Source organism: Bos grunniens, chromosome 19 (genome assembly GCF_055505025.1).
Source record: "Bos grunniens cultivar Pamir isolate PY7600 chromosome 19, Bosgru_T2T1.0, whole genome shotgun sequence".
Taxonomy (NCBI): Eukaryota; Metazoa; Chordata; class Mammalia; order Artiodactyla; family Bovidae; genus Bos; species Bos grunniens.
The window spans coordinates 4,759,253-4,782,275 of record NC_141183.1 but is presented as its reverse complement, the minus strand read 5'-3'; the positions used below and the strand labels follow the sequence as shown (position 1 = coordinate 4,782,275).

Here is a 23,023-nt window from a genome sequence, read left to right as displayed (position 1 = left end):
GGTCTGGAGGAGAAGCAGGCCAGGGTGGGGGTCCCAGAGCCCAGCCTTTCTAGGTTTGTAGGTGAAACTGCTGAGCTGCTGTGGCCTCTTTCCAGCCCCAGTGATCTTCATCTGTAAGACTTGGGGAGGGGCATGTGTTCTGACTCGGGGACAGCCTTTTTGTAGATTGTTGAAAAGAGCATTTGGAAATCATGATGATTTAGGGGCAGTCCCTCCTATTAATTTATCCTGAGGGTTTTGATGACTTATCTGAGTGCCTGGGGAGGAGCGGGAGGCTGCAGGCTGAACTGGTTCTAACTGCAGCCCCACCTCCAGGATTCTGAAAGATTCGAAAGAACCAGGGCACTCGTGGAACGGCAGATGTTATGTTGTTATGTGCTCAGTTGCTCAGTCGAGTCTGACTCTTTGTGACCCCATGGACAGCAGCCCGACAGGCTCCTCTGTCCATGGGGATTCTCCAGGCAAGGACACTGGAGTGGGTTGCCATGCCCTCCTCTAGGGGATCTTCCCAACTCAGGGATCGAACCCGCATCTCCTGTGCCTCCTGCATTGCAGGCAGATTCTTTACCCGCTGAGCCAACAAGGGGAATGGCAGAGCCTCTTGCCTAAAATCTCTTGAGTTTGACCAGAATGACCAGCCCTGCTTTGTGTCCCAGGGCCAGCCTCCCTTTCGGATTAAACTGGCAGAAACGTATCTCTGATGAGTTTGGGGGGTTCCTATCAGCCCTGAACAACAGAGTTTGGAGTTTTGTATTCTGCAAGTAACAGTCAAAGAAAACAAAGCCGAGATGGAAGGAAACCCAGAGGTGCGTGAGATCGCTGCTCTCCGGTCCACGGCTCTCCCAAACCTGGAAGTGACACGAGGTAGCGTCTTATCTCTGAGCCTCTCCCACAGCTTCTCTGCTAGGAACTGCAAAGCGCAGGAGAAGCCCGCTGCCACTATGCACAAACTCACTGCAGAAAAGAGGTGGGGTTTCGCCTGGGGGGAAGCACCGGTGAGGTTTTGGAGACACAGGTCTGTCCAGTGAATGACATGGTTACATACAAGAGATCCAGTAGAGATAATAGAGAGTGGCTGCCTTCTGCTGTTCTAACAAGGGGAAGAGGAGACGGAATTCACAGGGCCATGCGGAATTATGGCTTCCCCGGTGGCTCAGACGGAAAAGAATCTGCCTGCAGTGCCGGAGACCCAGGCTCAATTCCTGGGTTGGGGAGATCTCCTGGAGAAGGGAATGGCAACCCACTCTAGTGTTCTTGCCTGCTGCAAAGAGGGAGGATTTTGCCTGGTGGGGAAAGCACCAGGGAATCCCATGGACAGAGGAGCCTGGCGGGCTACAGTCCATGCGCTTAGGTCAAACAACAGAAATTATCTCTAATACTGCAAGTGATGGCACCCAAAGAGGCTGAAACATCCCCTTTTTTTTAACATTTGAAGGGATAAAAATGCTATTTACCAAGTCTTTCTGAACAGAGAAAAAGACTGTCCCTAGATGAATAGCCTTATTAAGGAAACCTTGTTTGGAATTAGTGATATAATGTGCATTCTGAAATATTTAAGGCTGAAGGGGCCTGAGGCCTGCATTTTACCTTGTTGTTCAGTCGCTTCACTCGTGTCCGACTCTTTGCAACCCCATGGACTGTAGCCCACCAGGCTCCTATGTCTATGGGATTCTCCCAGGCAAGAATACTGGAGCAGGTAGTCACTTCCTCCTCCAGGGATCTTCCTGACCCAAGGATTGAGCACAGGTGTCCTGTATTGGCAGGCGGGTTCTTTACCAGTGAACCACCAGGGAAGCCCATTTTACCTTGACATGTGTTTAAAAGATAAGATGGGTTGATGGATGGATAAATGCATAGATATGTGATGAAACATAGTGGAACCCTGACAATCACAGTGTCTAGGTGGGTATGTGGAAGACTTTCAAGTAAAATATTGGGGGAAAGCACCAAACCCTGGGCCACCCATGGTGATGCAGACTCAGTGAGTTGCCGATGAGGTCTAGGAATGTTTTGAGCTTTTCGAGAGATTCTGACAATGAGCCAGGTTTGTTGGGGCCCCCATGGAAGGGATTGGTTTTCCTCAAACTTGGATGCACGCCAGAATCCCCTGGAGATTCTGCCAAAATGCCGAGTCTGATCCAGCAGGTCTGGGGGTGGGGGCCTAAGCATCTGCATTTCTTACGGGCTCCCAGGTGATGCTGATTCTGGCCGTGCGTGGACCACATCTGGGCAGAAAGGACGAGCAGGCTCACCCGGGATCTTTGCTTCTGAGTAGTCTGGTGGGGCTCAGCATGGGCTTCACTCTGGAGTCGTCTGGGGAGCTTTAACATAAACTGATGCCTGGGTGCGGAGTCTCACGCCCAGAGATTCTGGTTTAGTTGGCTGGGCAGCAGCATGGGCAGTGACATGTAAAGGCTCCTTAGATGATTCTAATGTGCAGCCGCTGGTTTCACGTCACGAAGGGACGCCATGGAATATTAAATTTCAGGAAATGAACTTTTGCACAGAAGGATGCTGTGATGACACCCACGTGTGCAGAGGTTTTTCCAACCGTGAAAGACTTCGAACCCAGCCATCCCCTTTCCATCATAATGAGAATGACTGACAGCCAGCGGTGAGCATCGGGTGATTTTTGCTGTTCATGTCATCATCACAGTACCAACGAGGCAGGCATTGATATCCTACTTTATTTACTTAATTTTTTAAAAGAATTTTTTTAATGTGGACTATTTTCAAAGTCTTTATTGAATTCGTGACAGTGTTGCTTCTGTTTCTTTTTTTTTAATGTTTTGGTTTTATTGACCCCAAGGCATGTGAAATTTTAGCTCCCCAACCAGGGATCGATGGAGAAGGCAATGGCACCCCACTCCAGTTCTCTTGCCTGGAAAATCCCATGGACGGAAGAGCCAGGTAGGCTGCAGTTTATGGGATCGCTCAGAGTCGGACACGACTGAGCGACTTCACTTTCACTTTTCACTTTCATGCATTGGAGAAGGAAATGGCAACCCACTCCAGTGTTCTTGCCTGGAGAATCCAAGGGACAGGGAAGCCTGGTGGGCTGCCGTCTATGGGTCGCACAGAGTCAGACACGACTGAAGCTACTTAGCAGCAGCAGCAGATCAGGGATCAAATCTGCAGTCTCCTGTATTGGAAGGCAAAGTGTCAACTACTGGACCCCTAGGGAAGTCCCGGTATCCTATTTTACAGATGGGGATATCAAGTTTGATTGAGTTCAGTGACTGGCCCAAGGTAGCTCAGCTAATACGGTAAGTCTTGGGCAGACATATGAACCAGGTCTGCCTGACTTCAAAGGTCATACTCCTCAACAGTCATGTCACTCTGTGGTCCTCGTGATCTGTGCCAAGAAGCTGGTAAGCTGTAGCCCATGGGTGTGCCACATCTGGCCAGCTGCCTGTCTTTATAAATAAAGTTTTATTGGAAAACAGCCCTGCGCCTTCATCTGTGGATCGTCTGCATCGGCTTTTACACTGTCACGGCGGAGTTCAGCGTTTGCAGCAGAGACCCTGAGGCCTACAGAGCCGAAACTGTTTACTCTCCCGTCCTTGACAAGGAAGAGTTGAATGACCTTCGATGGATTGATGAGGCAGCTAGCACAGAGCTGGGACACAGTCCTGGCTGTGATCTGAGCAGAAGGACTAGCCCATGGAGGATGAACTTCAACTCATGGTCCCTGTAGCTCCCTTTCTCTGCTTTTTTTTTTTTTTAATGTCTTTATTTATTTTTGGTTGCACTGGGTCTTTGTTGCTGTGCTTTCTCTGCTTGTGGTGGGGGGTCTTCTCTTCATTGCGGTGCATGGGCGTCTTGTTGCAATGACCTCTTGTTTCGAAGCATGGGCCCTAGGGTGCTTGGACTTCAGTGGCTACAGTGCATAGACTCAGTCACTGCGACTCGTGGGCTCTCGAGCACAGGCTCTAAGGGTTGTGGTGCCCGGGCTTAGTTATTCTGCAAAATGTGGGATCCTCCTGGATCAGGGATCGAACCCGTGTCTCCTTCATTGACAGGCGGATTCTTTACCACTGAGCCACCGGGGAGGGCCCCTGCATTTACTGCACGACCTGCATTTTACTGCAAGGGTTACAACTTGCTTCCTTGGAGCAGATTTTGATGCCAAAATTTCTGATCTGCTTTCTTCAGAGCGGGCGGTTTTACTCCCAAAGCTACGGCTGTCACAGGGCTCTCTGCAGGCAGAGTGGGGCGAGGGAGGCCAGCCGGCAGCTACCTTCCCCTGCAACACCCTGGGAGGCTTTCGTGGAAAAGCCCAGAGCCCCCTTGCTCCTGAGGGCCAGAGGAGGCTTCAGTCCCATCCCGCCAGCCAGCCATCCACCCAGAAGCCCTTTCAAGCAGCGAGGAAGGAAGAGAAGGGAAATGCCAATCAATCCATCAAAACCCCTCCCTCCAGTGGCTTCCAGGCCTGAGCATCCTTGACCCCGGGGGCCCAGGGCCAGGCAAGCAGGGGAAGTGCATTTGGTAATGATTCTAGATTTCCTGTTTGGTTCCTGTCGGGGGCTGAGATATGCATGCTCCTAGCATATATGTAATCACAAGCATTCTTTCTTTTCTCCCAGGTTTTTTTTTTCTCTTTACTATTTTTCTTCCTCTGGCGCTCCTTTGCATTTTTTTCATTGTTCATTGGTATAAGGAGGGCCTCCTTTGGGAAAATTGGTGGAAAAGGAGAGGTGAGGGGCAGGAAGAGGGCAGGATACCCTGCCTGGATTCCTGGGGGCGTTGGCCTGGGTACCGTATACACTGTGTCTGCCCTGGGACAGACACAGTGGGAAAGCTGAAAAGAATCTGTTGAGGTTTGCAAACGTTTTGTGGTGGTAGTTTAGTTGCTAAGTCATGTCCGACTCTTGCGACTCCATGGACCGTAGCCGGCCAGGCTTCTCTGTCCATGGGATTCTCCAGGCAAGAATACTGGAGCGGGTTGCCATTTCCTCCTCCAGGGGATCTTCCCAACCCAGGGATTGAACCCAGGTCTGCGTTGCAAGCAGATTCTTCACCACCTGAGCTACAAGGGAAGCCCTACACAAACATTTATTTAGTGCTCGTTGTTGTACATGGGACTGGGGCTTCCTTGTTGGCTCAGCCGGTGACGAATCCGCCTGCCAATGCAGGAGACACAGGAGACACGGGTTCAATCCCTGGATCAGGAAGATCCCTTGGAAGAAGTGGCAACCCACTCCAGTATTTCTGCCTCAGAAATCTCAAGGACAGAGGAGCCTGGCAGGCTACAGTCCATGAAGTCACAAAGAGTCGGACATAATTGAGCGACTAAGCAGTTTGGTGTGCATGGGATCCTAAGACACACAGAGAAGTCGCCTCTTATCCTGTAAGAGCTCAGAGATGAGAAGGAGAGGGAGGAAAGGGAGAGTTCAAAGCGGTTTGATGATCAGGATGGCAGTATGTAGGACGGGGACTTCCCTGGTGTCCGGTGGTTAAGACTCCAGCTTCCAGTGCAGGAGACGCAGGTTTGATCCCTGGTCTGGGAGCTGATAATCCCTTGTGTCTCGAGGCCAAAAAAGTCAAAAACAGAAACAATACTGTGGCAAATTCAATAAAGACTTTAAAAATGGTCCACATCAAGGAAATCTTGAAACAGAGGTAGGGTGGAGATGGTGCTGTATGGGGAGGGGTCGTGGATCCTTCAGCTCAATTCTCTTTTCCAAACAAGACTGAGCCTTAGTCTCAGAGATGGGGGCACGATGTGCCTCTCACCAGATACCAGTCAGAACTAATAGAACCCAGCATCATTGCCGAGCCCTTGGCACCACTGCTGGGTGTTACAGGGCAGGTGGACGATTTGCTGCTCCCCCGTGTACCAGCCTTAGTCCACGGGGCTGGGGGGCTAGAATCATGGGGAGAACGGGGCTCTGGGGACCTCAGAGGTGATCGCCCTTCTTTCCATTAAATCAGGACTCTGGTCGCTCCATCAGGGGGAAAGGCGAGTTCTCCCTTTCCAGCACCTCCTGACGTCCTCCCTGCTGGCAGTCCCGGCCCTGGCTTTGGCCTCACCTTGAAGGGGACAGGATGTGTTTTCAGCTGGGCCCCTTTTCCTCCGCATCTTGGCCGGACGTGAGTGCAGCTCAGGAGCACAGTTGTGGCCACAGGGCTTCGGGGGCCCCTGAGCGCACCAGGCGGACAGAGAGGAGGCGGGGATGAGGGGTCCTCGGTGCTGCCCGAGGGGCCCAGTTGGCCCCTGCCGCTGGAGCGCTGGGCCGGGTGCTGGTTTTGGTGGCCCCGGGAGTGGCCGGCAGCCAGGACTGCAGCATGGCCTGCCCTGCAGGAACCCCCGCCCCTTCTGCAAACCCCTCACAGGGCTGAGCTGCCGGTACTAGTGAGCCGGGCCTCTGGGTTGTCAAGGTGGGCGTGGGCAGGGAGGGGATCGGGACCCCTGTGTCCTCTTCCCTCACCCACCGTTTCCCTTCTTCCCCCTCTTCCCCATTGTTCCAAGAGCTAAGTGGCAAAAAAAAAAAAAAAAAAAAAAAAACCCGCGGGCAGTATGGCCTGATATGGGCGCTTTCGATTTGCGTGGGAACTCCCCACCTGGTGTCCTTGTGGAGTTGCTAAAACCTGGGCATCCTCTGAACTCCCTGAACTGAGGGGAGGGCAGAAAAATAAACAGAGCGCTCTCGAGATGAAACACTAGCGCCAGCTAAGAACTCCCACCCGCTGGAGAGGGCTCCCGGGAGCCTTTTGAACACCCATCTCCCCGGGATCCTGACAGCACTTTCCCAGACGAAGGGCTGGCGGCTGTCAGTGCACAAGGAGCCCGGTACAGCTGTGCCCAGCTTCGCCCTAGCAAGAGGGCAGCGATGCTGGCTGCAAAAGAATCTTCCAGAAGTGCCAGGGGTTCTCCCAGAGATAGAAGCCTCTCAGCAAGTAAGCGGACTGCTCATCGCTTTCTAATCCACCAGTTTAGTCTCTCTGAATTTTCCATCTAGAGTCCTCTTCCCGGCCCCAACCCTGCAGAGAGAGGAATGCTGCCTTTTATCATTTTGCCAGGTGAACATTCCTTTCGAAATATAATAATTACCTCCTAATGCATCTCCTTGGAAAATGCATATGCATATATGTACATATACATTTGTGGATGTGCATATACATACTTTTGTGTTCATATAAACAGTGTATAAAGAATTTTAAACCGAGCGAAGACCCAACATACAAATAGTACCAGGGCCCCTAAGACACACGCCTTGTGCATGGAAGGGTGAATAGTCCTCCAGTTTGCTGGGGACTGTCTTGATTTTAAAATGGAAAATTCTGTGTCCCCAGAGGCCCCTGTTGTTGCTGCTCAGTCGCTCAGTTGTGTCCGGCTCTTTGTGACCCCATGGACTGTAGCCCACCAGGCTCCTCTGTCCATGGGATTCTCCAGGCAAGAATACTGGAGTGGGTTGCCATTTCCTTCTCCAGGGGATCTTCCTGACCCAGGGATCGAACTCTCGGATTCTTTTCCGCTAAGCCACTTGGGAAGCCCCTCCACAGATCCCCCAAGAGTGGGGCAAATTGGGAAGGCTGATTGTGACAGAGCCAGGCATTCGGAGTCCATTATTGCAAATCCTCATGAAGACACCGTCAATTAGATATTGTTTTTGCAGAGAAGGAGAGTGAGCTGGAGATGCTGATGGAATTGCCAAGTTCACGCCCCAAGTCTCTGGCTGAGGTCAACGCTGTGCCGTGCGTTTTATGCAGGAGCGTCATGGATGGTATGGATACAAACGTGAGGATGGGAGTGATGATCAGGGTCTCCTTCTCGAGGGAAGGAGGGGCCGGGGAGGACTGTGCTCTGAGAGGGGGTCTCCTGCCTGTTGCTTCGGCAGCTTGAGAGTCTCCGGCCTAAGTGCCTGAGGAGGACGAGCACCGACCTGGAGCAGGTCACCCTTCAAGATGGAAGGGTACCACCTCCCTGCGCCCGAAGCCCCTCTGCCTGGACTAGTGTTGTTAGCCGTTTCCCTGTGGCCCGAGTCCACCTGGAGAGCATCACAGGAAGGAGGCCAGAGAGGATGAGGATTTGCTGACTCTGTCCCCATCACCCCACCACCCCATCTCCCCATCTCCCCATCACCCCATCATCCCATCTCCCCATCTCCCCACCACCCCATCACCCCGTCTCCCCATCATCCCATCTCCCCATCTTCCCATCACCCCACCTCCCCATCACCCCGTCTCCCCATCTCCCCATCATCCCATCTCCCCATCTCCCCACCACCCCATCACCCCATCTCCCCACCACCCCATCATCCCACCTCCCCACCACCCGGTCTTCCCGCCACCCCATCACCCCATCTCCCCACCACCCCATCACCCCGTCTCCCCATCACCCCGTCTCCCCATCTCCCCATCACCCCACCTCCCCATCACCCCGTCTCCCCACCTCCCCATCACCCCGTCTCCCCACCACCCCATCATCCCACCTCCCCATCACCCCGTCTCCCCATCACCCCATCTCCCCACCACCCCATCACCCCACCTCCCCATCACCCCGTCTCTCCATCTCCCCATCTTCCCATCTCCCCATCTCCCCACCACCCATCACCCCATCTCCCCATCACCGCATCTCCCCACCTCCCCATCACCCCGTCTCCCCATCTCCCCAGCCCAGCCTTCCTCTTCTCTCCCTCAGAGGTGTCCATGCAGCCTCTCCTTCCTGTGGGCCTCCCCCAGGAGACCAGCGGAGAGCTAATTACTGTTTTCTCTTCTCCAGGCCCTGTGGCTCTGCCAGACGAGGCTCCCCTTCTGTCAGGCCCACGATCCTCCGCGGGGACCTGGAGGTGGCCCAGGCACGTATCTCCGTCTCCCTAGTTACCGCGGGCCCCCATCCAGGACACTCCCACCCGCCTCGTCGCTCCAATGCCTCCGCTGCTCACCTGTGCTTCCGGTTTCAGGTTCGAGAGCAAGGGGGGCGGGTTTTCCACGGCACTCCTAATCGCCGGCTTTGAGCTGATAGGGACCCAGGCCAGGTCATTCCGCCACCCACAGGGCCCTGAGAGCCGGGGGCAACTCTTGGGAGTTTCCTGGTTTCGAAAGAAATCAGATTGAGGCCCCGGGCGTGGACTTCCTGGAGAACGGTGGTCCAGGCGATAAGCGGCGGTTCCAGAGAACAGGAAAGGCCGCAGAAGTCAGCCTGGGGATAATTTCCGGGGGCTGGGGCATCGCATTCTGAGGGGAAGCGTAGAGCCGGCCCGCGCAGCTGGGTAGGGCTCCCCGGCACCCCTGCCCCAGCCGTCTCTCCCGGCATCGCGTTCCCATTGAAATAATCACAGGGTAGGCCCGGCGGGCTGCGTCGCCATGGCAACCGCTCTAATTTCTTTTAATCCCAGTGTTCCTTCCTAAAGGGACCTCCCCCAGCCCCTACTCCCGCCCCCCCCCCCCCCCCCCGCAACGTGTTTTAATTGTAATAACTCCTGGGTTTTCGGGAGGTAATGACCGTGTGTGGGGGAGCCAGCCTTGGCGGGGCTCCATGCACAGCGCTGCCCGCCCAGCGGCGCCAGGCGGCCCTCCGCCTCCCAGCAGGAGTCCTGCAGGAGCCCAGGGCAGGCTTGGGCAGGGTCTGCCAAGGGGGTCTGTGGCCTCCGCGCTAATGAACACGAGCCAGGGAGCCTCGGCCCTGCGGGGTTGGGTCCTGAGGACGTTCTAGGCCAACGCCTCCCCTCACCCCACACCTGCACACTCCGATCACACCTGGAAGGAAATCCACAGACCCTGTCTCCATCCCGGGCCCAGTCAGCCACGCTGCTTCTGGGATGTGACCTTGAATGTGTGTTCAAAACCCCTGTGGTCTCGTTATGGCGCAGTTTGCAATCCAAGTCTTGGGGAAGCCAGAAGTCTCATGTCTCCAGCTGCCTCCCAGGGGGGTCACCCACGCCGCCCACACTTTGAATAGCAGGAGTCCGGGACACCCCTGTCCAGCAGAACTGCAGAGGTGGAAATACCCTGTATTTACACTGCCCAGGATATTAACGAGCCGTTATCCACAGGAGGTCGTGGAGTAGTTGAAAGGCGGCTATGTGACTGAGGAAGGGAATTTTAAATTTTATCCAAAGTTCCTTGGATTCAATGTAAACCACCGCATGGAGGCTGGGGGACACGAGATAAGATTGGAGTCCGCAGAGTGTTCTGCTGGTCATTGAGAGTCCAGACCCCGGGGCAGCCTCCTGGCCCTCCCACAGCCGGAGTCTTTCCATCCGAAGCCAGGTGCACAGTCCAGATCTATGCGTTTCCCTTCAGGATGGGACACAGCAGCCCAGGAAATTCTCCTGAGACTGATTCCTGCCGGCTTCCCTGTTCTCTGGAATGACTGCTCATCCCGTGCTGGGGACCATCTCCTTTGTCTTCTCCAGGCCGTGTTCCTTGCTCAAGATGGATTGCTGGCTGGAAAATGAGCAGATCTGATGGCAGGGCTTAGAAATAAGAACCCAAGTTCCGCCCAAAGCCTAAGACATCTATCTGCACACGCCCAGCTTCTCTGGGAAGCCAGTTATGTATCGGCACAAGGCTGAGGTGCCCGGGGCCACTGTGGACTCTCCGATGCTGTCTGCAACTGGTCTCTCCATCCTAATCACAGGGAAGACAGTTTAGGAGGTGACGCAATACTGCTGTAGCAGCCCTTGGACAACTTGCCTTCTTCCAAAACCCTCCTGGGCCAAGCTTTCCCGTTCGCACGCTGAAATATTAGATGTTCAGCTGGGAGTCCAACAGCAAAATATTTCTGAAATTGTGCGTGTGTGTGTGTGTTTCTTTCTTTCTTTTTTTTTCTTCTAATTTAATGTGCCAGACAAGCCTCCTGGTAATTAAAACCAGAAACAAGGACCAGACTTAGACAGAGATTTGAAGGCTGTAAAATTCTAGGACAGGTTTATGTAAAGCAATTAAAAAGGGAGTTAAAAATTGTTAAAAAATTAAACACTAATTACTTTTTTTTCTCCTCTCATTTCTGCTGAGCTGTTTTGGCCATGGAGCTCGAAGAAAGATATAAAAAGGAGAAAGTTTTGCCTCGTTGCTGTAAATCATGTTCAGCAAATGCGCCTCTGCAGTTTGCAGCCGAACCCATCTGCTGTCAATTAACCTAAATCATGCCTTTTCAATTAAACTGGCTTAGGGAAGTCTGGTAGCAAAACGGGTGTGTGTGTGTGTGTGTGTGCGCGCGGCCAGCGTGGTGGTGGTGGAGGATGGGAGAAAGGTGATGTCTGATTTCAGACTGCGAGGTGGAAACATCTTTTAAAAGGTGTGATCCCGTTTTAGTGTTTTCCATATAAAATGAGGTATTATTTGCAGTGCTGTGGAGGGTGTCGTGAGAGGGGGAGGTGGAAGGGAGGGGGTGAGTCTTGAGAGTTGGAAATAAATGAATTCTTGCAAGCCCCAGAGCCAGGGCCAAGCAGACTAGAGGTGAAAATAGCTCGGGGACCACGGCGTCTGAGGCCGGTAAGCAGGAGCAGGGAAACTGTGGCCCTTGGGTGCCCAGAGGAAGGCTTCCTCCGGTATGCATGCGTGCTCGCTCGCTCAGTGATGTCCGACTCTTTGGGACCCCATGGACTGCAGCCCGCCAGGCTCCTCTGTCCATGGGATTCTCCAGGCAAGAGAACTGGAGCAGGTTGCCATTTCCTCCTCCAGGGGATCTTCCCGACTCAGAGATTGAACCTGAGTCTCCTGTGTTGGCAGGAGGATTCTTTACCACTGAGCCACCTGGGAAGCTTGGCATGACAGTCAGTTAAATACTGGATGGGGTGGTCACAGCAGCGCAATCTGGCAGAAGCCCACCAGAAGGAGGAAGGAGAAGAAGCTCTTGTCTTTCAAAAGAAAATGGACTTCCACCACCTGAAAGGGTCTGTGGTCCTGGGGGTGGGTGAAGGAGGTCACGTCTCTAAGGACCCTAGGAAGGAATCTGTGTCTGGGCTTCTGTTCCTTTTAGGGTCCCCCAAGCCCAGTGGCTCTGTGTCTTGTGTCCCGAAGGGAAGGTTGAGTAGGCCTGTGGCTCCCCCAAAGTCAAGGCCCGTGAGTGAAGGAGTGTTTGTGCATCTGTGCGTGTGGGACCCCCTCTGTGGGCTTATGAGCCCACCCTTAATCTCCTAACTGGTTGTTATTTAGTCACTCAGTCGTGTCTGACTCTTTTCGACTCCAGGGACTGCAGCACACCAGGCTTTCCTGTCCTTTACTATCTCCCTGTGCTTTCGGAAACTCATGTTTATTGAGTCGGTTATGCCATCCAACCATCTCATCCTGTCGCCCTCTTCTCCTCCTGCCCTCACTCTTTCCCAGCATCGGGATGATACCCAAACCTCCCAGCTCCCGGCTGCTCCCCACATTTGTACCAGGTGGAGCCACACCCAGGAGACTCCGTGACGCTCAGGGTGATGGTCTGGGGACGCTCACCTTCAGAGTCATGTGGCCTCCTCTCTCTTGAAGGAGAGAAACATGCTAGCCTTGACTCAACTGGGATGAGGAATCTGCATGCTTTCCTCCTGCCCTGTTCCCAGTGGGAGGGGTGGAGGTGAAGTGTGTGGTCTTCTGATATGTGTTTATTTTCAGTCACCCAGCCCTCCCCTCCTGCTCCACTCAGCTGCCTCTCCGGGACTGCCCTGAGCAGTCAGCAACCTGCCAGAAAGCCTGCTTCTTGGTTGAGGCTTAGACAGGGGATGTGATGAAGGAAGGGCTGATGACAGGAACTGGGTCTTTGAGATTTGGGTTGATACTGATATTAACAACAACAACAACAATAATAGCTACAATTTATTGAACACTTACAATGTTAAAGATTTCCCCTCATCATGGTGAAGCTCCAAGGGTAGATCCTGCATTGTGCTATTCTGCAAATGAAGAAATTAAGCCACAGAGAAGTTAAGACACTTACCTGAAGTTGCACGGCTTGTACGTGCAAAGCCAGGGTTTGAACTTGGGCTGTATGCTCTTGACCCTTTACTACCCTGCCTCTCAGAGGGAGGTGGCCTGAGGGGGTTTCTGTGTTGTCTGCTCTTTTGCTCCTGGGTTGGGGCTTAGGGGATGGTGTCTGGAGGCCACCACCAGATAGATCAGTGTATTGATAGCCTCAGGTGTGAAGGATGGAGTTGGACTTTGGGTTATGGCTCAAGTGGTAAAGGATCTGCCTGCAATGTAGGAGACTCAGGAGACTCGAGTTGGATCCCTGGGTGGGGAAGATCCCCTGGAGGAGGAAATGGCAACCCACTGCAGTATTCTTGCTGGAGAATCCCCATGGACAGAGGAGCCCGGTGGGCTACCGTCCATGGCATCGCAGAGTCGGACACGACTGAAGCGACTTAGCATGCATCTGCGAAAGGAGTCAAGGCCGAACTCCCCAGAAGGGTGACATTTCACACTTGTAGAGAGTGCCCGGCGTGGAGAAGACACTCCCCAAACCCTGGCTCTTGGCCTTCCTTCCTGGTGGCCTGAATCCATGAAGCTTGACCTGGTTTCTTCCTGGCTTTTGGCCTGTGATTTCCGGCAGGATACAGTTTCAGGTCTCTTTCCAAGTGATTCACTCTAAACAAGCCCGGGGTGGGACGCTGTCCGCAGAGCAGGCCAACACCCCTGCAGGCTGGGCTGGGGTGCCTGTCCCAGGGACTCTGGCCACGCTGAGCCGCCCTCCCTCCGGGAAAGGCCACCTCCGGTCCCTGAGGGGCCCTGCCCTTTGTGGCGGCCGGAAGGAAAGGTCGAGGCTGACTTCACTCCAGTTCTCTGTCTGTAGCTCCTTGGGGCCGCCTGGCGCCCCCGCGGCCGGGGCTGAGCCGGGAAGGGCGGCTGGCCGGGTTCCAGAGCAGGGCGGCAGGCCGGACCAGGCAGGCTGGCCTCGCTCTGAGCCCCTGTAATCCCGGGGCTGAGGGCAGTGATCCGTGACCAGGGCTTGCAGGGGCCTCCCGAGCCAGGCACCAGAGTTCCCACCCACCTCCGAGGGTGGTGGAGAGGTTGCCGCCTGGCTTCGCAGGCTGGCAAGACTTGGCAGAGGGAACCCGGGGCCAGGGGCTCCAGGTGGACGCCCCCGGGTCCCCTGGGAGGTCCCTCTGGGTTCCAAGCCAACGGTGGGGAAGAGAGCCTGGCGAACAGGATGCTGCGTCCGTCCTGGGTTCCCCCCACCCCTAGCCCACCCCACCCTGCACAAGCTTCCCCAGCTCAGCCAAAATGATTGCCTCGTTGAGCCCGACTCTTGAACCCCCGTGACCCGTCCTTCTCCTCCCCGCTGACCTCAGGGCAATTTGAAAAGCTTTATCATCTGAAAGAGGGCCAGTGGCTTAGACGGGGTGCTGTTCTGGCAAGATCGTGCAGGTTGAGAGCAGAGGTGTCGGAGTCGGATGAACCAGGCTCCAACCTCTGCACACCATCACCTGAGCTGGCTGACCGCAAGCAGATTGCTTGGCCTCCGAGCCTCAGTTTCCCCTGGCACATGTAACAGGCAAGGAAGAGATTGTTCTAAAATGTCCTTCCTCCTGCCCACAAGCAGTTCTGTGGTTTGCACCCACACACCCACCCCCATGTGGTTATCCCAGACCCTCTGGGTCCAGATCCCATCCCACGGGACCCGCGGGAGCCCTGAGACCAGGCTGCATCTGCCCCTCCCGTGGGAGGAGCCGGGCGGGCCTGCATTTAGTCTCAGAACGGGGCAGGCTTCCAGCTTGGAGCTGCTGGTCACTCGTTCCTGGCCGCTGGCTGGGGGGTGGCTCTCATCCCTGTGCTCAAACGCAGCTGAGCTTCCCGTGATTGTGGAGAGAAACCCGTTGTCTGGAGTAACACGGCCACCGCTGAGGTCTCTGCCGTGGTCTCTGCCATCACCGGGGAAGGTTGCCGAGCCAAATCGGAATCCTCCTCTCCAGGGATCTGGCAGCTTACCTGTGCACCCTCGTCTCCCACCACCACGGGTTCTGAGCAACCCACTTCTGAAGGGTCATCCTTCGGGCCGCCCCACTGCCTTCATGAGGAAGCCGCTCAGCAAAACAGGCCTTGCTGCCCGGCTTCCAGGTCCTAGAGAAATCTTGCCAGCAACTGGGGAGAAAGGACAGACCACCTATTGCCTGGGGGCGGGGTCCCTGGAGACCCTGGTGGTATTCCCAGGAGATTGTGTATGTGGAAGAGAGTTTCTGCTGGTTGGGCTGGCCCAAAATGACCCAGCAGAGCTCTATTTGAAACAGAATCTGATCTAGGTTTTATGATTCTCTACTGTAGTATCAGGGTCTTCCCTGGTGGCTCAGATGGTAAAGAATCCGCCTACCAATGCAGGAGATGCGGATTCGATCCCTGGGTCAGGGGGCTCCCCTGGAGAAAGAAATGGCAACTCACTCCAGGAGTCTTGCCTGGAAAATCCCTTGGACAGGGGAGCCTGGTGGGCTACAGTCCATGGGGTCGCAAAGATTCGGACAGACTTAGTGACTAAACGGCAACAACTCCAGCATCACCTCCTCCAGGGAGCCTTCCCTGAATTACATATGTTTAAACAACTTTTCCCCTGGGTCCAAACTGTATCCCAGGTGAGTAACCCAGGCCTTGGCTCTCCAGAGGAGCTCAACAAATGCCCCTGTGTGCGTGTGTGCATGCGTGCATGTGTGTGTGTATGTGTGTGCACACGTGTGTGTGTGTGCACAAGCACACACACTAAGTCATTTCCATTGTGTTCAACTCTTTTGTGATGCCGTGGACTGTAGCCCACAAGGCTCCCCTGTCCATGGGATTCTCCAGAGTACTGGAGTGGGCTGCCATGCCCTCCTTCAGGGAATCTTCCCAACCCAGGGGTTGAACCTGCATCTCTTACATCTCCTGCATTGGTAGGTGGGTTCTTTACCACTAGCGCCACCTGGGAAACCCAACAAATGCCTATGTAGTGATAAATGGGAGAGGTCAGGGGGAGAGGTCACCGTGACGGACAGGACAAGGGTTTCAGAGATAAACTAGGTACCCAGGTTGTCCCCAAGAAGTTCACCTCCTTCCTAGTGGGCAGAGTCATGTGCTGGGCTGCCTGGGTGTCGGTATCTGGGAGACTTCTTACCTGTGCTGGAAGCCTCACAGGTGGGCAGAGCACGCAGCAGTCTTGCTCTAAGAGATGCTGCCAAGAGCAGCTGACGTAGCAGCGGAAAGCATGTGGCAGGCCAGATGCCTGGTCTCGAAAGCGTGGACAGAATGGGTTTAGTCTACCCGGAAGGCGGCTGCGCTCACAGGCCCAGCAGAATCGAAACGCAGTGGGTGGGAGCGGGAGGGGCGGACAGGCTGTGTGGGGAGACCACCCCTTCCAGGACGGCCGGCCTCCTCCTCCCAAGGGCCAAAGCGAGACGCCTAGTTTCAGCTATCGGGTCTTAGACGCACGAACACCATTTTGGAATCAAAAGCTGGGGTAATCTGAGGCCCTTGGCCAGCAGGCCTGAGTCTCCAGGTTTTGTTCCTGCTTCTGGGTTTTCTGTATCCTGTCCTGGACGATTGGCTCTGTCTCTTAGGAGACTCAGAGCATGCGCGGTAGCCATTGACTGTAGCCCCCAGAACACGACCCTTGGGTCCAGGGGCCCCGCCTCGCTGGGTGGCTTTGGGGGAGTGGCGTCAGTGATCTGAACCTCACCTGTCGGTTGCAGTGAAAGCATTCTGCCTCGTAGCTTCCCGCGCTGGCACGGCAGCTATGTCAGAGGATAGACGTTCACAAGTATCTTCCAAAGAAAACACTCAAAAGAGTGCCAGGCGTTCCTGCTGTTTGTTCCGAGCAGAGGTTGGCCAGGCTCATGAGAGCTCAGCCCTGACACCACCCCCTTACTTCCCCCACCATCACCTCTACCTGGGGTCTCCGGAACCTTCTGTAAATCAAGAAGTTGGTTTTGCAGGTTTGTCTTGGCTCCTGATGGAGACAAAAGCCTCGTGAGAGGCAGAGTCTCCCGGCAGCCTGACCAATGCCTCGGACGTCTGGCCTGGATGCTGCCTCCAGAAAGTTGGGGCTCTTGTGATTTCTCTGCAGAAAATGGGTGGATGTGGAATTTGGCAAGCTTTCTGTGCCGTCAACCCTCCCGGCTCCCCCCTCTGGAAAAAGCTTGGTCCATGTGCCCAGGTGCAAAGTGGTCCCTTTGACTGGGGCCAGGTTACTGCTGAACGAGTTGACTTAGCTCATTTCCCAGACTGTTCTTCGCTTGCCCCCATCATCCTGAAATATCACTTAATCCAACTCTCTCCCCAGGGCCCTCCAACTTAGCCCAAATCCTTAATTTTCCAGTACTTTAAATCCTTAATTTAGACTATTTTATAAAGAAATATCATTTTATACATTCGACTTGATGGTACCCTATAAGCCAAGCTATTGAAGAAGTGGATGAGTGAATGAGTGTTGAAATGAACAGTGACAACCGGCTTATGCCTCATCAGGGACTGCGGGGCATGAACTTGGACACGAAATGTAGTGTAGCAATGGGATTATAAGGCAAGACTCTCAAATCCACAGACGGTGTCAGATCTCAGCAGTCCCTAAGCTCTCTTACTTGTGGAGACTCCACCCTACATCTTACCAAGAGAGTTAAAAATGCACCCACACATTACGTTAAATTTTACGGGAATAAAAAGAATGAGGAGAGCTTATGATTTTTTTTAACTTAGAGATTTCAGAAAATAAGATTCATTCTTGTGATTTAAACTTTATTGTATTCATTAATAACTATTTGAGAATTGAGTTAAATCACCATTGGGCAGTTAACAATGTGATTTTGTAGACACTTAACTATAAACATTTGGAAAAGATAAGTTTTGTAGTTTTTTATATTCTGAAGCCAGTGTTTTGTTTTTTTTCCTTACTCCTTTCTTTCAGATATTTTCATGGCCCCATGAAAAGCCTGGAGGCTTTAGTCACTGTGCCTGTTGTTCTTGTTAAGTCGCCAAGTCGTGTCCAACTCTGCAACCCCACCGACTGCAGCACACCAGGCTCCCTTGTCCCCCACTGTCTCCCGGAATTTGCTCAAATTCATGTCTGTTGCGTCTGTGACGCTCTCTAACCATCTCATCCTCTGCCACCCGCTTTTCCCTTTGCCTTCAATCTTTGCCAGCATCAGGGTCTTTTCCAATGAGTTGGCTATTCACATAAGGTAGCCAAAGTATTAGAGCTTCAGCATCAGTCCTTCCAATGAGTATTCAGGGTTGATTTCCTTTAGGATTGACTGGTTTGTTCTCCTTGCAGTCCAAGGGAGTCTCAAGAGTTTTCTCCACAGTACCACAATTTGAAAGCATCAGTTCTTCTGTGCTCAGCCTTCTTTATTGCTTTAAAAAAGGGGAGTCTTGTCGGAGTCAGAGCTTAAGTTTGATTCCTGGCTAAGTGTCACTCTCTGTGTGACCGACCCAAGCCTCACTAGCTCCATCTGTTAATGGGGTTAATTCGCTTTCAATGTTTCATATGATGGTTTTGACAAGATAAACTAAGATAATAAACGGAAGCACACAGCCTAGTGCCTGACTCCTACATAGGAAGCTGCCTAATTAAATACGAGCATTAAAACAAATCAACAAAAGGTACATGATTCTAGAGTTTAAAAAACAAACAAAAAAACCCCTAGGGTTTCCCTTGCCATCCAGGGGTTAGGATTCTATGATTCCATTGCAGGAGGCTTGGGTTCAATCCCTGGTCAGGGAACTAAGATCCCACATACTGTGCATAGCTCAGCTGCCCACCCCCAAATTAATTTGGGTAAACTTCTCCTATTCTCCAGAAAGATCTTGCAAACTGATTTTTTTAAAGTAATTATCAGGGATTTCATTCATAAGAATGCAGAATAGTTGCATCATGTTTTAGATTTACTTTTAAACTTTCTATGATAAAAAGTTGAGTCCAGGGAATTCATGATTCCAACAACAGTTGATGGAGAGGGGGCAGTTTTCGGTCTAGTTGAGGAAATGAGCTTTCCAAGCCCTTGGAAACAGCTGCTTGGAAACAGTGTGTTAATTAGGGAGGGTTCTTATCAGATTCCTTAGAAACTCTTCTTGGCTCTTCCTTTCCTGGACCATGGGCTCTAGCTGGAAATAATACCAGCATCCCTGTCTCGGTTGACTTCCCGAAACTGAAGGTTTTCTCCCATTCAGACCAGCCTTCCTCCCCAAGTCTGATCTTGGAAGGTGGCCCTTGATGGGCAGGGTTGTGGGAGACCCCGCCAAACCCTCCTCCAAGCGTGTGAGGAGCGCTCTCGTGATGTGAGTCACACATGAACGACTCCAGGTGGTTTATTCAAGCATAGTTGGCAGTCACGGTTCTTGTCTTTTTGATTGGACGGGCAGAGAGTTGTACTGATGGATGGGAAGCTGCAGGCTGGAAAGTATGTGGGCATTTCAGAGGCTGTACTCGCGGGCACTTGGCACCACGTTAGCTGGACTGGTTTCTGTTTCAAGGCCACGTGCCTGGGTTGTCTCTTGGTATCCTGGGTGGACACGATATTCCTGACGATGTAGGAAGCCGTGGGATTCGGGACACCTAACTTCCAGCTTGAATTCTGTTTTTATAAAGAGATAAGTTCACGATGACTGTGAATTAGCTAGAGTTTATAGCATATTGAAGTCAATAAGAATGATATATGGGGGGAAATTAGATACTTTCCAAGGGCAAGCTCTAAATAAATGAGGTTTCATCTGACTTCACTGTTTGGTTAAAAGAGTAAACGTGAGCTGGGTAACAGTCTTGTTCAGCAGATTCCCAGATGGTTCAACAGCCACACCCCAAGTACCTACTGGCTCGTTTCAAATTGTAGTCATGCTTGGTCTCCATCCGAGTCTAAATTTCTATCAGCGACCTGACCAAAGGCCAGGAAAGTCCTGCAATGACACTCGGAGTGAGGCCAATACGGTGGACGCCAGGTTTAAGGCCCCTGACACGCTCCACAGACCCACATCCTCAGCCAAACCCAACAAGATGGAAGACTTTCAAGTGTTACTGTTCAATTTCATGTGGTTTCAAAATTCAGAAGCACAAGCACCAGATTAGAGAGCCCTCCGCTGGCAGCAGTTCACTTGAAAGAGATCTGGGGGTTTCAGTCGACCACAAGCCTAATTTGATCCAACAGTGGGTCTGTTGCTAAAAATGTTAAAAATCCTGGTGGGCTGCCTTCAAGGACATGTGGTGTCCAGACCCACGAAGGTGAGGCTACAGGGTCTCCTGGCCTGAGCAGGCCATGCCCAGAGGAGTATGTTTAATCCTGAGCATCACATTTGAAGAGAAAAAGAGTGATCACTGGGCATGTGCAGTGGGGGCATAGTTGAAGACGTTGACCTGGAATATGGCAGAGACGACTGTTGTTCTCTAGGTGCTCAGTCGTGTCCGACTCTTTGCGACCCCAGGGGCTGTAGCCCACCAGGCTCCTAGGTCCATGGGGTTTCCCAGGCAAGAATACTGGAGTGGGTTGCCATGCCATCTTTCAGGGGATCTTTCTGACCCAGGGGTAAAACCTGTGTTTCTTCCAGCTCCTGCATTGGCAGGTGGGTTCTTTATCACTAGAGACAACCTGGGAAGCCCTTCTCTTCTTTAGGTATCACTTTTCTCGCCTCTCATATGGGGCTGACCATCTCTGCTCTGTCATCCCAAGAAGTAGAGGATGTTAAGTGAGACTATGGTAAACTCTCCTGTGGGTCACGAAGTCTCTAGTTATTTTAGCTACAAAGGGATCTCCTAACCGCTTGACTTGGACTTGAGCTGTTTCAGGAGGCAAGAGGCCCTTGGGAACCAGAAGTGATGAGCAGGAGGCCATGGATGCAGGAGAAATGGTTCTTACAAGAGCACAGATGGACTCAGACAGGCTCCAGGGTCCTGTCCAGCCTGAGTGCTCTGCTTGGGGCATGTTTTCCAGGCACCAGCTCTCAGAGGGGCTGCAGCCACCAGGCAGGTTCCAGCCTGCTTTGACAACACCCCGCTGCCCTGGTGTTCTTGGTCTTTCCCAGGCTTAACCTGAAAGCGGGGCCCTGGTGCCTGCACCCCCGGACCAGCAGGGTGGGCAGGTGGGCGGGCGGGGGACGCCAGGCAAGAGGCAGGCGCAGGCGCCTGGGTGTCTCACGTAATAACTCAGGGCTGCCTACAGCCTGGAGAGGTGTTTCACGCGCCTCAGAGGCAGATAATGGAGCATTCTTCCAAAATGAGAGAATGCGCCTGTTCTCAACTCCTGCCCCCCCATGTTTCCCAATGAAATAATTAAACTGGGATTTCTGGAGGGCCCTAGCGGATTCTTCGGGGAGCTGGGGAGGGGGGCTGAATGGTGAGGGGAGGAGAGCGGCCGAGCTGGGAAGGGGTTCGGCTGGTGAGATGGGGTGAGCAGGCCCGCAGAGAAGGGCGTCAGGGTCTCCGAGGGCACTGGGGAGGGGCCGCTGATTTCTCAGCAGCCCCGATGACATATGACTTCGCACGTCTCCAGGTCTCCAGGGCTGCAGCCGGCTGTGTACATTCAACATGTGTTTGGTATTATCGGTGTTTTTATAATAATAACTGTGGTCTTGAAAGGGACCAGAATTAATTAAAACGCAGCACTCTGCCACATTTCACGTTATTATTATCATAGGAATGCTTGCCTGCAAAGGACCTCCCTTGGGAGGGTCATCTCACCCATCCCCCCCACCTCCCGTCTGTACCCACCCCCCCAACCCCCACCCCGGTTGGCCCTCCCAGCCAAGCTTAGGAGATGGCCGGCAAGTGGATGGGGGAGTGGGACCCGCAATTCCTTCCTGGTACTTGAATTACGATAAGTAGGACAGTGCAAGCCTTTGGGGGTCATGCTTACAGAGTCACATGACCCCAAGGAAGCCCCATTGGCTGTGCCCATCAGACAGCCGGAAGCTCTCATCTCAAGGCACCTGCGTGAAAGCACCTCTCGGTTCGGAGAGGCACAGTTCGGCTCTAGGTTAGGGCAGCGTTCCTCCACCTTCACTTGGTGTGTTGGCGTGTGGAGCTGGACCGTTCTCTGCGGTGGGGGCATCCTGCGTGTTGTCAGATGTTTCGCAGTATCTCTGGCCTCCACCCGCCGGCTGCTGTGAGCACCACAAATGTGTCCCGACACCGTCACGTGTCACCCAGGAAGAAGGCAGAAGCGCTTCCAGCTTTATTGGCTCTAATTTCGGGACCCCCATGGGGAAGGTGGTGAGGTGACCTTTTCCAGACCTACACTGCCAATTCCTTAACGGGATCTTGCCTGAGGCTCATTCTGCAGTCATGGAAAGAAGGAACCAGCTGGGGCATCAGACAGTTCAGAAGAACTGGGGTGGGGCCCAGGGATTTGCCTTCCTAAGGTTTCCAGGTAAATCCCAAGCTGCTGCTCTGGGAATGAGCCCTGGAGAACCCCTCTTGGAGGTAGGCGTCCTCACTCACCACACTATGGGCATCTGGGATCAGATTACCCTGTGTGTGTGTTGGGGGGATCCTTTGCCACAATGCTTGCTCCTGGATATGCCTCTCCTATACACTGGAGCATGGTGGGCAGCATCCCCGGCTTCTAACAGCCATGAAATTAAAAGATGCTTACTCCTTGGATGGAAGGCTGTGATAAATCTCAACAGCATATTACAAAGCAGAGACATCACTTTGCTGATGAACGTCTGTATAGTCAAAGCTATGGTTTTTCTAGTAGCCACGTATGGATGTGAGAGTTGGACCATCAAGAAGGCTGAGCACTGAAGAACTGATGCTTTCCAACTGTGGTGTTGGAGAAGACTCCTGAGAGTCCCTCGGACAGCAAGGAGATCCAACCAGTGCATCCTAATAGAAATCAACCCTGAATATTCACTGGAAGGCCTGATGCTGAAGCTGAAGCTCACTTTGGCCACCTGATACCAAGAGCCGACTCATTGGAAAAAACCCTGATGCTGGGAAAGATTGGCAAAAGGAGAAGGGGGTGGCAGAGAATGAGATGGTTAGATAGCATCGCTGACTCAATGGACAAGAATTTGAGCAAACTCCGGGAGATAGTGGAGGACAGAAGAGCCTGGCCTGCTGCAGTCCATGGGGTGGCAAAGAGACGGACATGACATAGCAGCTGAATAACAGCAGCGGGCTCCTACCTGCTAGACGCCAGTCCTATGCCCC

At 53.2% G+C, this 23,023-nt stretch overlaps 2 long non-coding RNA genes across 2 annotated transcripts; one reads left to right on the top strand and one right to left on the bottom strand.

Moving 5' to 3' along the window:
• Nucleotides 1-5,562: 5,562 nt before the first annotated feature.
• On the bottom strand, nt 5,563-11,155 carry LOC147350977 (uncharacterized). Its single transcript, XR_015147111.1, has 2 exons — nt 8,889-11,155; nt 5,563-6,984 (listed from the first exon to the last, which is right to left on the bottom strand). It is a non-coding gene; the product is annotated as an uncharacterized LOC147350977 (long non-coding RNA).
• Nucleotides 6,982-10,735, top strand: LOC147350978 (uncharacterized). Its single transcript, XR_015147112.1, has 2 exons — nt 6,982-7,727; nt 8,726-10,735. It is a non-coding gene; the product is annotated as an uncharacterized LOC147350978 (long non-coding RNA).
• Nucleotides 11,156-23,023: the final 11,868 nt, after the last annotated feature.